The following is a 14,728-nucleotide window of genomic DNA, read 5'->3' on the forward strand; positions in this document are numbered from 1 at the left end:
AATTTGACTTTTTACATTACCATATGTGACAAACACTAAGGACCCGTGAGCAAGTCCACATGTGGCAGAACTATCAGGTTTGTCACATATCTGTAGTGAATGCACAAGTGTCACACATGAGGTTTTTGCTGTAAAACAAGTCAACAACAGAAGATAACATGTCATGGATTTAAAAATTTTTGCTTCAGGTCAATTTTATTTAAGAAAAATTCTACAGCGGGTGGAAAAAAAGATTTTTTAATCTCAATTACATGAAACCTGCTGAGGACTTTAAAGTGTAACTACAATTTTAAAAAACTTCTGACGTGTCAGAAGTGTATATCAATCAGGGTCCGGCTGCTGAAAACCCCGCTGATAGCTAGAACGAAGGGGCTGACACGTACTCTGCCCCTCCATCTCTGCAACAGCGTGCCAAATTCCGTATACTGCTAATAGCGCGCGTGGCAGCACCTTCATTCTAGCTATCGGCGGAGTTCTCAGCCAGACCCCAGCGGATATACACTTCTGACATGATGCTATGACAGGTTAGAAGTTTTTAAAATAGTAGTTATACTTTAACACCGCAAATCCACAGTCCATCCATCATGTCTGAATCCGAGCTTAAAGAGTCTTTTTTTTTTTTTTTTTTTTGCAGAAATCAATAGTACAGGCGATTTTAAGAAACTTTGTAATTGGGTTAATTAGGCAAATATGCTATTATCTGCATTCAAAAAGACTTTTCCCAGGCCCCCCCTCCCTCCTCTCCTCTCTCATTCACTGCTCAGAATCAGGAAATCTCCTGTACATCAGTCGAGCCCTGTCTAACCTATGAAGAGGGGAGGGGAGGGGAAAGGAAGGAGATTAGTCGCCAGCAGAGGGCAGAGAGCAAAGGATTACACAGTGGGAGCTGTATGAAAGCCAGTATTCAGAGGTCAGAGAGGTCAGTGCTGACTTCAGAGGAAATAGCCTGGTGATGTAGCTGTAAATTAACTCTTTGCTGTCCTGTTTTGGTGCCTCATCTCCCTCCACCCCTCCCTTCTCCATAGACAATCATAAAGACGGGGGAGAGCTTAAATTTGCTTTTTCATGATAAAAATGCATTTTTTGGCTAATAAACCCAAATACAAAGTTTCTTAAAATAGCCTATCGATTTCTGCAAAAAAAAATTTAAACAGTGACACTTTAACCTTAAGACTTGTGTACACACCATCTCTAATTTTAAACCAACGCACCTTAAAGTTTATACCCTAGCGGATTCTGGGGAGGGGAGGGGGATGAAATAGCAGAATTCATGCTCAAACAGAGGGAGTCAATGTAAAACCTCCCAAAATAATGCTCTGAAGGACTGTGGGTCACTGGTTTGGAATAAACCTGAACCTACAAATGTAAGGTCTCTGCTATTTTCTTTACTGCACACCAAAGACATAATAAGTGCCATCAGTAAAGATCTAAATTATCTAGCTCAAAGACACTATCCACAAATTACAAATAGTAGAATCTGCAAATAGTTTTATATTTATTTTATCCCTTGAGTACTTAAATGTTAAGTCTCATCCATATCACCAGCATAAGCTGAAGGCTACCATTGTTTGTTTTCTACTGATTGAAAACTGGTGCCAAATCTGTGCCTGCCCTTGCTGCCAGTTATCTCCATCATGATATCAGAAAATACCTCAGGAAAAATTGTAGCACCCCTATGCCCCTGTTAACACTGCAGGTTGAATGCTGCACGTGGCTTAAATACAGACAAAAAAAAAAAAAGTGCAACAGCAACCAACAGGTGCAAGTGCTTACCGAACATACTCCCCCTGGCATACGTACAATAAAACCTGCTCTATAGAGGATCTAAATGAGGATCTTAGCAAATTATTTGATCAAACAAGAGAGTGTACCATGTTAATGTGTCACTGTCGTTATAACTAACAGTAGATGTGATATAAAGAGAGTTTGCAATTTACATTCGTTTTTTTTTGTTTTTTTTACATTATGGAGAACACAGCACTTCCTGTTTTCTGACTTTAAAAAAAAAAATAAAAACACAGGAAACAGTCAGAAAACAGGAAATCCTGTGTATCCCCGTCCATCTGAGTGCTCACAAAGACAAGGCAGTCATGTTAATTCCTGTGTTTTTCAGCAGTTTTTTTTTCAACCAGGAAAAAACAGAAAATCTGCCTTTTGGGGACTGGACCTGGATTTCTGTTAAGTTCAGATTTTTTTACAGCATGATAACAAAAAAAAAAAAAAATTATGAATGTATATTGCAAACTTGCTTCGTTTTACATCCACTGTTGATTTAGATTTTGAAAGTTATAAACGACAGTAACACATTAAGGTTACCTCAAAAACACATCAGCATTGGCCTTTTCTGGGCTGAACAAGCCTACAACTGGGCAGATAGGAGCCAAATCTCTATTTATAACACTTCCAAGACATGGGTGGAATGCAAGCCAACAGTAGGTAGCCACACCTACACAGAGCAGTCCTCTCCCTCAGCAGTCACCATATAGCGGTAGATGAGGCTGTACACCTGCAGACCTTATAGGTGATTGTATTGCAGGTATTCGGTGACTCACAAGGGACGTCTTCTCTGCTTCAGTTTTTTTTTTTATGCCATCTTTCCCCTCCCCCTGTGCAGCAGTCCCCATAGAGTATAGCCCTCGCCCGTAGCAGCCCCTTTATTGTATAGGCCCCATTCCTGTGCAGGAGACCCCCAAAAGCACATAGTGTAGCCCCCACATATTATATAGTTTATATTTTTTTTAGTTTCCCTCCTCCTGTTCAGACTTGCCAGTAAATCTGGTGTCTTTTCCAGGGGGGTGGGGGGTATGGTGGTATTGGTCAGGTCTGGTATCGCCAATAGGTGCGTGTAGATGGGGCGTCTTCAAGTTTAGTGCCTAGGGCAGCAGCAGCTGTTAATACAGCCATGGTTGTGTGCCTCTTAGTACGCCCCTTAGTACCTTCTTAGTACGCCCCTTAGTACCTTCTTAGTACGCCCCTTAGTACCTTCTTAGAACGCCCCTTAGTACCTTCTTAGTACGCCCCTTAGTACCTTCTTAGTACGCCCCTTAGTACCTTCTTAGTACGCCCCTTAGTACCTCCTTCGTACGCCCCTTAGTACCTCCTTCGTACGCCCCTTAGTACCTTCTTAGTACGCCCCTTAGTACCTCCTTAGTACGCCCCTTAGTACCTTCTTAGTACGCCCCTTAGTACCCAATCTCGTGAAGCTTCTGGTACAGGCTTCCATAGTTGCCGACAGTATGACCCGGTAAGCCCCGCCCCCATCGCGGTAAGCCCCGCCCCCGGCGCCCACCGCGGGGCTAACTAACCAGCAGAGTACACAGGGAGAGAGGAGTAGAGACGCCATGGACAACTAGAAATATGGTAAGTATAATGGATCAGTCTCTTACCATATTTCTAGTTGTCCATGGTGTCTCTCCTCCTCTCTCCCTGTGTACTCTGCTGGTTAGTTAGCCCCGCGGTGGGTACAGGGGGCGGGGCTTAACGGGTCATACTGTTGGCAACTATGGGCTTCCTTTTCCAGCTCCAGCTCGGCGCCGCGGGGCTGGAAGAGGAAGCCTGCACATCACCTCCTCAGTGTCGGGAGCGGCGTCAGGAGGGACATATGCCCGGCCAGTAGGTGTCGCTGTGAGCGCTCATTAGGAGCGCTCACAGTGTAAGAGCTGCAGCTGCCGGTGCGAACATCGGGGGCGGGGTGGGGGCCGTTCCGGGACATCACCCCAAAATCGGGACTGTCCCGCTGGATCCGGGACGGTTGGGAGGTATGCTGTTGCACTTTCAGGGTTTTGGTTTTTTTTTATCAGGAAATGCCCATCAGCCAATCACTGACTATAGCAGGTGACTGCTTCACTCAGTTACCGCCTATGTGTTGGGAAGAGGAAGCATAGCCAACAGAGACTGGTACCCTTAGAACAGCATTGGTGGTAATCAGTGGCAGGGGAGTATTCTATGCTGGGATTCTGAGAACAGCCAGATTGTTTTACACTGTTTATGTAGGATATTTGAAGAAGAAAAAAAAAAACACTATTGTTACCATTTTTAAAAGTATACTTCGTTTGAATTGTAAAAAATCTACAAAATACCTCCCAAATATTGTGCAACCTGTATTAAAGTGAAGCATGTGATAATGTTGTGCTTTGGTGGGAAAAACGTCAAACAGTATGTATATTGAATGCATCAGTAAATGACAGATCTTTTCACCGCTCTGTTTATCATAAGCTTCAGATCCTAGCAGGCTACAGGATTATTGTAATAATTTAAGAGGTCTGTCTTGAGGCCACCTTCTCATCAGTTTACTCCTACATATCTGATCAAATGGAGCAGCAGTAAAAGAAAAGTGTTATTCACTGTTAAGAAGCAGACAATTTAGACAGGTGCAAGAAAAAAATAATAGGTTTTAAAGGACAAGCATAGCACTGGCGAAAGAGTGTGGCGGCAGTGGAGTTAAGTGGGTGATGATTCAATGGAAGAAGTTGTGGTGCAGGAGTCATTCATAAAGAATGCAAGACAATATTACTGTTAAAAATAACACACTGTATTCATCCTGCCCAAACTTGGAGAACTAACGGACTGAAACTGGGCTAGACTGAAAAATACCGCCCTGATCACACAAGGCAAACCTGTACTGCAGAGCCTGGCATAAAGTTTGAAGATAGAGGGATTACTCGGAACGAAAGGTTCCCAGCAACAACTAAATCTGCTCAATTGCCGCTTTCAGGTAGACAAAGCAGCTAGTATCCAAACCTACCTAGTCAGGCTGGCGTCACACAGCGTCAGACCTGGCAGGTCACAACATGGTCATAATTACTCTTACAACTGGTCAAAAAGCTGGTGCTTAGCAATAGATACGTGAACAAAAGTGCTGTTATTCCCCCTCAAATGCATTATGGCTCACAGAGATGACAGACATTCATATACACTGCAGGGCAGATCTCTACTCCACCACAATTTCCATATGCCCATATCACTAAAGGATTTTTTTTTTTCCAACCAAGCAGACGATTTATACACATACACATGATCATAGTAGATTGAAATGACGTGTATTCTTTAGATTTCAAATTAAGAAATAAATATAAGACCAGAGACAAAAAGAAAAGGAAAGTAACATTTTGCTGAATTCAAATACTTTATAGAGAATATCAATATGTTATCGCTATACAGCACAATCATAGCATCAATCCACAATTAACAGCAGCAGAGAACATAAAGCACCATTGAAAAATCCATCCAGAAACAGACGCTCAACACGGGGTAATTCCCTCGCCCACACGAGGCGTCTCTAAGGGCTGCCAGAGCCAACAAAATGCAACACAATGACGTCATTATGGAAAGACAGAGTCACCACTGTATGATGGCATCCCACCAGCACACACTAGCATTTCACAGAGCTGCAGAAATTAAGCCGGCTGGCACATTACAGGGTGTACATTCTCAAGTGTCTCCAAAGGTGGGGAAAAGATTCAAGGCTTAGGAAGCTGTCTCTATGACAGCTTATGCTCACTAACTCCACCAAGAAATTTCTTTTCCTAGGTAAAAGCCTCTGTTGCTGCAGAGAGCACAAGAAAGCTTATTCCCCTGCCAGGATATTCCTGGGAAACATAATGGTATTGTACAAGAGAAGAACACCAATACAACAAATACGCTCCAAGTACATAAACCTGAGCATGCTCCAACATTTCTTCTCTGTAACGTTACCTTGTCCCAGCTGCTCTACAACAGTCCACAGGCCAGTGCAATTCCTCTTGTTATCAATGGCCAAGTGAAGCCGTACTCAGCAGCCCACAGCATATCAGCATGGGAAGTCCTGCCACTCAACTATTTTGTCTAAATTCTAAAAAAAGGTCTCCAAGGACCTTTCAAACTTCTTTATCAAAAGATTACAGTATCAAAGAAATTTGGCACTGTTTGTTTATTTGGAACAATTGCAAATTCTAATCGGGCCCTTGTAGAGGATATGCCTTCAGCGCCCAGACAAGTGCTGCGGCTCATTCTATTCAACCCTAACAGACAGCTTGTGGAGTCCTCGGACAGAGTTCCATGTGCATGCATGAGCCCTGATGTTATCTACCAGGGTAAAGCACTATAGGATATTATGCTGCTGACCAAACCCTTCCTTCCATTTACAATGACCAGATCTATGCTGGGTACTTCTAAAACCATGGATAAGAAAGAAAAAAAAAAAAAAAAGTAGTGAGACAAAGAGGAAAATAAGGCAAGTACACTGCATCCAGGGTGGGCCTGGAATCTCATGGAGAAACTCGTGGTCTTACCAGGAGCTATATCTGTCACATGAAGACACATAAGATGCTTTTTTATTATATACATGTTATCAGTTTGGTTTTAATGCCATGTTTCTAGAAATACTAAAATAAAATTGATATTTATCTATTGTCCATCTACCACAGGAAGTTTCTGGGATCTTTCACTTTACATAACAGAAACCAAAAAATACTGATATAATTAGGACAAAAAAAAAACATTTTAAGAGTACACTGACAGGGGCAAAAAAAGCAACAAAGCAGCATCTACTCCCATAGGTAACGTTACTTTGGTTACACTGGGTGAATATTCCATCTGTTGACATCCAGGATGTGGTATCTGAGTGGTGCCTTGGTTCACAGTTACGGGTAGGGAGTGGGAAAAATGTACACAATGCACACTGCTTTCCTGTAGAGGAACTCAAGACAAGCAAGTACATGCAAATACAAAAATCACCCAAAAGGTGGACAAAGGCCTATCTGAGTCCAATATATGAAACGGGTGCATACTGCACAGGACCAAGGAATCCCTCTTAGGATCGGCACAGGTGTGAGGATCACAGGGGTGTGACACCCCTGTGATCCTCATGCCTGCGCCAGTGCTAAGAGGGATTCCTTGGTCCTGGTCCTGTCTGGATCGCTACTGCACTTCTACACACCATTTTACTGGTGTTTCCGAACTGGCTGTGGTGTGCATCTTGTGAAGCCTACGATAGGGTTGTGCCAATTTTATAGCACAACTCCACTAGGTGAGAGGTTTTAATCTAGACTCCTCACCCACCAGTTGTTTAATTTAATACACTAGGAAGCGCCCCTTTCTTTTTGTCTCTCCTGATACAGTATAGACAAGATTTTCTCTGATCTCTTCTTCGGAACAGGCTAAGCTAATGTTTTCCTATCATTTGATGGTTTACTTACCTACCATGAAAAAGTATTCCTCCCCCTACCCAATTATTGTTATTTTTGCATTTTCGTCACATATGACAGATCAAGTTTCACATCATGAATATATATTAACCCCTTAGTGACCCATGACGTACCTGGTACGTCATGGCGCCGCGGGAGGTGTTCAGAGCGGGGTCCCGGCGGGACCCCGCTCTGAACGGCACCGCTCCCGGCAGTGCCTCTATTAGCCGGCGTGGGTCCCGTTGCCGCGCCGGCTAAATAAGCACTTCAATGCAGCTGTCAATCCTGACAGCTGCACTGAAGTGCTTTACACTTCATATCCCTGGTGACTAGTGAGACGGATCTCTCCCCCCCCTGCGAGATACGTTCTTCTGCCCGTAGCGGGCCTCAGCGTCGCAATTACGCTGATCCCGACTCGGCAATAGATTGCTGTGGCCAAAGCAATCTATGACCGATTACAATGATCTGTGTATATACATGTCCCCCAGGGGGGCTTCTAGTTTATGTAAAAAAAAAAAAGTAAGAAAGTGTTTTTATTAATAAAAAAAAATCCCCTCCCCTAATAAAAGTCCCGATCACCCCCCTTTTACCATTTTATAAATAAATAAACAAATAAACATATTTGGTATCGCCGCACACGTAATCGCCCGAACTAGTAAATTATCACATTCCTGATCTCACACGGTAAACGGCGTAAGCGCAAAAAAATTACAAAGTGCAAAATTGCGCATTTTTGGTCGCATCAAATCCAGAAAAAAGTGTAATAAAAAGTGATCAAAAAGTCGTATTTGCGCAACCAAGGTACCGATAGACAGAACACATCATGGCGCAAAAAATGACACCTGACACAGTCCCATAGACCAAAGAATAAAAGCGCTATAAGCCTGGGAATGGAGCAATTTTAAGGAACGTATATTTGTTAACAATGGTTTGAATTTTTTAAAAGCCATCAGATAAAAGAAAAGTTATACATGTTACATATCATTGTAATCATTGTAACAACTTGAGGAACATGCACAACAAGTCAGTTTTACAATGAGGCGAATGGCGTAAATGCAAAACTCCGCAAAATCAAAACAATTTTTTTTTATTTTTCTTTCAATTGACAGCGCAAATGATTTTTTTCCGGTTTCGCAGCATATTTTATGGAAAAATAAAGCCTGTCATTGCAAAGTACAATTGGTTTTGCAAAAAAATAAGCGCTCATATAAGTTTCTAGGTGAAAAAATGCAAGCGCTATGGACTTTTAAACATAAAATGGAAAAAGCAAAAGCGCAAAAACGAAAATTATGCTGCGAAACCGGGAAAAGATTATTTATGCAGTGAAATTGAAAAAAAAAGTCCAATTCTTTTTATTTGGAGGGGTTTTGTGCTTATGCTGTTTGCCCTATGGTAAAACTGGCACTTCACCTTTTAAATGGCTGCGCCAACTGATACCCGCGGTCCCTGGCTGCTGGGACACGTACGGTGCACAAAGGGGCTGCGCCGTATGCCCTCTCTGCTTCCCCCTACAGACGGCACAGATAATGCAGCCGGAAAAACATGGCTCCTTTTACACCTGGCAAACTTCAGCTGATCCCTGTATTATTTGTGTGGCCGTTTAAATCCACTGCTATCCGCCGCAGCACACAGGGAGATGTGCTATGTTCCCAAGCAGTATTTTTGCAACCCAAACCAGGAGTGGATTGAACACACAGAAAGGTTATGTTCACACAATGTTGAAATTTAGTGCATGGCTGCAATTTAATGGCAAATAATGGCCCTCATTTAAAAACAATGACCGTTGTTTTGAAAAAACAGCCGTTATCTGCCGTTTAATGAAAGCCATCCACTAAATTTGGAGTGCGAACACAGCCTTTCTGTGTGTTCAATCCACTCCCGGTTTTGGTTGCAAAATACTGAGCAAAAATACTGTGAAAAAATAGCATATGAGGTGAACCATTAGCTAACTATTCAAACTGCAATATTTCTTTACACAAAAGATAAAGCTATCACTGACATACATACTAAAAAAAAATACTAAACTTTCTAAAACTTTACATAGATGTAAAGCCATTACATCTTAAAGGGGTTATCCAGCGAAAATTATTCTTTTACATCTACTGGTGTCCAAAAAGTTATACAGATTTGTAATTTGCTTCTATTTAAAAATCGCAAGTCTTTCCATACTTATGAGCTGCTGTATGCCCTGCAAGAAGTGGTGTTTTCTTTACAGTCTGACACAGTGCTCTCTGCTGCCACCCCTGACTGATACAGGAACTTTCCAGAGCAGCAGCAAATTCCCATAGAAAACCTTTCCTGCTCTGGACAGTTCCTGTCTCGGAAAGATGTCAGCAGATACAGGGCTCCAGATGGCGACCAAAATGGTCGCCAATGCGACTGATATCTTGCAAATGGCGCCCAGATTTATTAATCTGGGCGCCATTTGCGACTGGCCCCGGCGGCGGCTGTCTCTTTAAGGACTTCCGCACGCTGCACCGAAGCACGTGGCGCCTCTGCGTCCGTCCGTCCAATGAATGACGGATGTGCTGGATGACGTGTGCGGGGACACGCTTCTCCAGTGACGTCATCCCGCACGTCCTTCATTCATTGGACGGACGGACGCAGAGGCGCCACACTCCTCCAGCGCCTCTCTCCCGCCTCTCCTCACCCGGCGGTTCTTCAAGTGCACCCCAGCGGCACCAAGATTGTGGATAGTGGGTGAGTACAACCGGAGGGACGGCAGGGGTGGCGGCCGGCCACTAATCTGTGTGGGGGGACCGCGGCCTGGGCGGCTGATTGGTAGTGTCTGTTGTGATGGCGGCCAGGTGCGGTAGTCGGTGCGGTAGTCAGTGCGGGGGGGTGTGTGTATGTATAGACTGCACAGTACCACTTCCCTCAGTGTGTGTGTATATACACTGCACAGTACCACTTCCCTCAGTGTCTGTATGTATACACTGCACAGTACCACTTCCCTCAGTGTCTGTATGTATATACACTGCACAGTACCACTTCCCTCAGTGTCTGTATGTATATACACTGCACAGTACCACTTCCCTCAGTGTCTGTATGTATATACACTGACTCAGAACCTGACTTGTAGACCACCTCACACATTCTAGTGGACTGTATATTGTTGTCAATTTGCAAGTTTCCATGTTGAACGTTTTCAAACTAAGGCCCCGTTCCCACTGAGGAAAGGTAGCGGAATTCTGCGACGGAATTGTCCGCCGCGGAATGCCGTTAGCCTCCGGCTCATAATGGGAGTCAATGGGAGGCGCGCGCTCCTGCTCTGTACGCGCTGAAGAATGAACATGTTCATTCTTTAGCGCGGACAGGGCAGGAGCGCGCGCCTCCCATAGACTCCCATTATGAGTGGGAGGCGAACGGCATTCCGCGGCGGACAATTCTGTCGCGGAATTCCGCTACCTTTCCTCAGTGGGAACGGAGCCTAAGAAAAGAAAGAATCTAAAGGAGGATGCTGCTGTGGCCTCTGCACACAGTAAGTCCCATTTAACATAACATTAATTTTACATGTTTTAAAATGTTGGCGACCAAATATTATATTTGGCGCCTACATTTTTCAGGTTAGGAGCCAATGGCTCCTAGGTAAATTTTTTAGTCTGGAGCCCTGAGATAGCACTTTGTCACACTAAAAATATACCAATTCATGCAGTACATACAGCAGGTGGTAAGTATGGGAAGACTTTTAAAATGTAGTATATCACAAATCTATATAACTTTCTGACATAAGTTGATTTGAAAGAAAAAGATTTTCGCTGGACAACCTCTTTAATCTTGAACACAAAAACTAAGCACAGGACAGATCTTACTGACAAATCACTAAATGAATGGGTCAGCCAACAATAGAAATGACATAATAGAAGGAGCATGAATACATGGAAAATGCTCACAAAGCCACATACGCCGCACTGGCTTTATCACTTCCCATCTGGGGACTTGTATTTTGAGGTATGCTTTTGTTTAGTGTTTAGACTATTGTATAGTAGAAGACCCAACTACAAAACATACCAGTACTTTAATTCCTTTAGTGCTAAAAACTACCTACCTTCAAGAAACTGTAACCATTCTACGCTCTATACCTGGAGACGTGTTCTAAACAAAATGTGCCACAATCAACAACAAATGGAGACAAAATTGTAAACGTATTACTACTACAAAGAGCCAAAAATCTCAAGTAAGGCTAGGTTCACACTGCGTTTTCAGCATCCGTTTAACGCATCCGTTTTTTGCAAAAAACGCATGAAAAACGGATTGCAAAAAACGGATTCATTTGTGTGCATCCGTTTTTCCATTGACTTCCATTATAAAAAAAAAAAACGGATCCGTTTTTTTTGGCGGACCAAAACGGACCAAAAAACGTTGCTGACCCTATAGTTAAAAAAAACGGATCCGTTAAACGGATGCTGAAAACGCAGTGTGAACCTAGCCTAATCATCTCCAAAAAAACTGCCTACATGCAAAATTGTGCCTCACAAATAAGCCAACAATTTGGAGTATGGTTCTGGCTTAAAGGTGAACCGGGAAAAAAACAGCTACATAACCAGCAGGTACGCAGCTGCACAGGCATATCTGCAGGTTATTTTTCTCTCTGTAATAGGGCAATTGGCATCTGCCTCAAAGGAGTTTTTGCCTTTAGCACTGGTTGAACTTTGCCTTCTGTAGGTTGAACTTGATGAACTCTTGTCTTTTTTCAACCTTATTAAAAGGGGTTATCCAGCGCTACAAAAGCATGGCCACTTTCCCCCTACTGTTGTCTCCAGTTTGGGTGGGGTTTTGAAACTCAGTTCCATTGAAGTAAATGGAGCTTAATTGCATACCGCACCTGAACTGGAGACAACAGTAGGGGGAAAAGTGGCCATGTTTTTGTAGCGCTGTGTAACCCCTTTAACCCCTTAAGGACAGAGCCTGAAATGGCCTTAATGACAGAGACAAATTTTATGAATATGACCAGTGTCACTTTAGTCATTAATAACTTCGGGATGCTTTTACCTATCCGGCTGATTCTGAGATTGTTTTCTCGTGACATATTGTACTTTACATTTCTGGTAAATTGGAGTCGATACTCATAACGAATCTTTATGAAAAAAACCCAAATAATGTGAAAAAAATGTGAAAAAATGCATTTTTCCAACTTTGAAACTTTTTTGCTTATACAGAAAGTGGTTATACCACATAAATTATATATTAAATAGCATAAGTCACAGGTCTAATTTATGTTGGCAGCATTTATTAAACGATATTTCATTTTTTTAGACAATAGGAAGCTTAAAACATTAGCAGCAAATTTCCAAATTTTCAGTAAAATTTCAAAATCAGATATTTTTAGGGACCTGTTCAGGTTTAAAGTGTATTTGAGGGGCCTGTATGTTAGAAAGCCCCACAAAAGCACCCCATTTCAGAAACTGCACCCCCCACACTCTGCAAAAGCATATCCAAAAAGTGTTTTAACCCTTTAGGGGAGTGACAGAAATAAAAGCCAAGTGTGTAAGAAATGTGAAAATTTTAATTTTCTGTGCAGAGATTTTACTGTAATCCAATATTTTTCATAATTATAAACCTATTACCAGAGAAATGCACCCCAATAATTATTGCCCCGTTTCTGCTTTTTATAAAAATACCCCATATGTGGCCCTATTGCGCTATTTGACGCAACCACAAGCCTCAGATATAATGGAGCGCCTAGTGAATTTCAACGCCTCCGTTATATTTGGTCATTTTTGACTGTACCACTTCAGGTTGGCAGAGGCTCTGGGGTGCCAAAACCTAAAAAACACCCCTAAAAGGGACACCATTTAGAAAACTACACCCCTCAAGGAATGTAACAAGGGGTGCGGTGAGCATTTGGACCCCACAGGTGCTTCACAGATTTTCCGAACAATATGGCGTGAAAAAAGAAAAATTTATTTTTTACACTAAAACGTTGTTCTAGCCTTCAATTTTTCATTTTCTTAAAGGGATAAGAGGAAAAGAAAGACACAAAATGTGTAGCGCAGTTTCTCCCGAGTACGGAAATACCCCACATGTGGCGATAAAGTGCCAAGGGGGCGCAGGACGAGCCTCCAAATGGAAAGGAGCGCCAATTAGCTTTTGGACGCTGAATTTCACTGGAAAGGATTTGAAGGGCCATGTCGCATTTACAGAGCCCTCGTGCTGCCAAGACACTGGAAACCCCCCACAAGTGACCTCATTCTGGAAACTACACCCCTCAAGGAATCTAACAAGGGGTGCAGTGAGCATATGGACCCCACTGGTGACGGGCACAAATGTGGAACAATGTGACGTGAAAGGGAAAATTTTTATTTTTTCACTTTCACGGCACAAATGTGCCCGTCATCAAGGGGTCCATATCCTCACTGCACCCCTTGTTAAGATTCCCTGAGGGGTGCAGTTTCCAGAATGGGGTCACTTGTGGGGGCTTTCCAGTGTTTTGGCAGCAGGAGGGCTCTGTAAATGCGACATGGCGTTCATAATCCATTCTAGCCAAATCCAACCTCCAAAATCCAAATGGCGCTCCTTCCCTTCGGAGGCTTGCCCTGCGCCCACATGGCGCTTTATGTCCACATGTGGGGTATTTACGGACTCGGGGGAAATTGCTCTACACATTGTTTTTTTTTCTTCCTCTTTTAACCCCTTGTGAAAATGATAAATTCAAGGCTAAACCAACATTATATAGTGTAAAAAATGTAATATTTCATTTTCACGCCACATTGTTCCACATTTGTGCCCGTCACCAGTGGGGTCCATATGCTCACTACACCCCTTGTTACATTCCCTGGGGGGTGTAGTTTCCATAATGGGGTCACTTGTGGGGGGTATCAACTGTCTTGGCAACACAGGGGCCTTTTGAATGCAACATGGCCCCTCGAAATCCATTCCATCCAAATCCAGCCTTCAAAAACCAAATGGCGCTCCTTCCCTTCGGAGGCTTACCCTGCACTCGCGTGGCGCTTTATGTCCACATGTGGGGTATTTCCGTACTCAGGGGAAATTGCGCTACACATTTAGTGTTTTTTTTTTTATCTTTTAGCCTCTTGTGAAAATGAAAAAATCATGACAAGATTAAATGATTTAGAGTAAAAATTTTACAAAAATTACACTAAATGTTGGTCTAGCCTTGATTTTTTCCATTTCCACAAGGGGTTAAAAAAGAAAATGAACACAAAACGTGTAGGGTAGTTTCCTCTGAGTACGAAAATACCCCACATGTGGGCATAATGTGCCATATGGTCACAGGGCAAGCCACCAAAGGGACAGAGCGCCATTTAGAGGCTGGAATGGAGGATGGAGGCCATGTCACATTTACAAAGCTCCTGTGCTGTCAGGACAGTAGAAACCCCCCACAAGTGACCCCATTCTGGAAACTACACCCCATAAGGAATCTAACAAGGGGTACAGTGAGCACATGGACCCCACTGGTGACGGGCACTTACGTAGAACATGTGCCGAGAAAATAAAAAATACCATTTTTTTCATTTTCACGTCCCAAATGTGGCCGTCACCAGGGGGCCATATCCCCACTGCCCCCCTTGTTAGATTCCTTATCGGGTATAGTTTCCAGAATG

At 43.0% G+C, this 14,728-nt stretch overlaps 1 protein-coding gene across 3 annotated transcripts in view; it reads right to left on the reverse strand.

The window, feature by feature from the left end:
• The window catches only part of ATP13A3 (ATPase 13A3), a 189,981-nt gene that overhangs the window by 143,562 nt on the left and 31,691 nt on the right, over nt 1–14,728 (reverse strand). The window lies entirely within an intron of this gene.

The sequence above is a fragment of the Dendropsophus ebraccatus genome, chromosome 6, assembly GCF_027789765.1.
Source record: "Dendropsophus ebraccatus isolate aDenEbr1 chromosome 6, aDenEbr1.pat, whole genome shotgun sequence".
Classification (NCBI taxonomy): domain Eukaryota; kingdom Metazoa; phylum Chordata; class Amphibia; order Anura; family Hylidae; genus Dendropsophus; species Dendropsophus ebraccatus.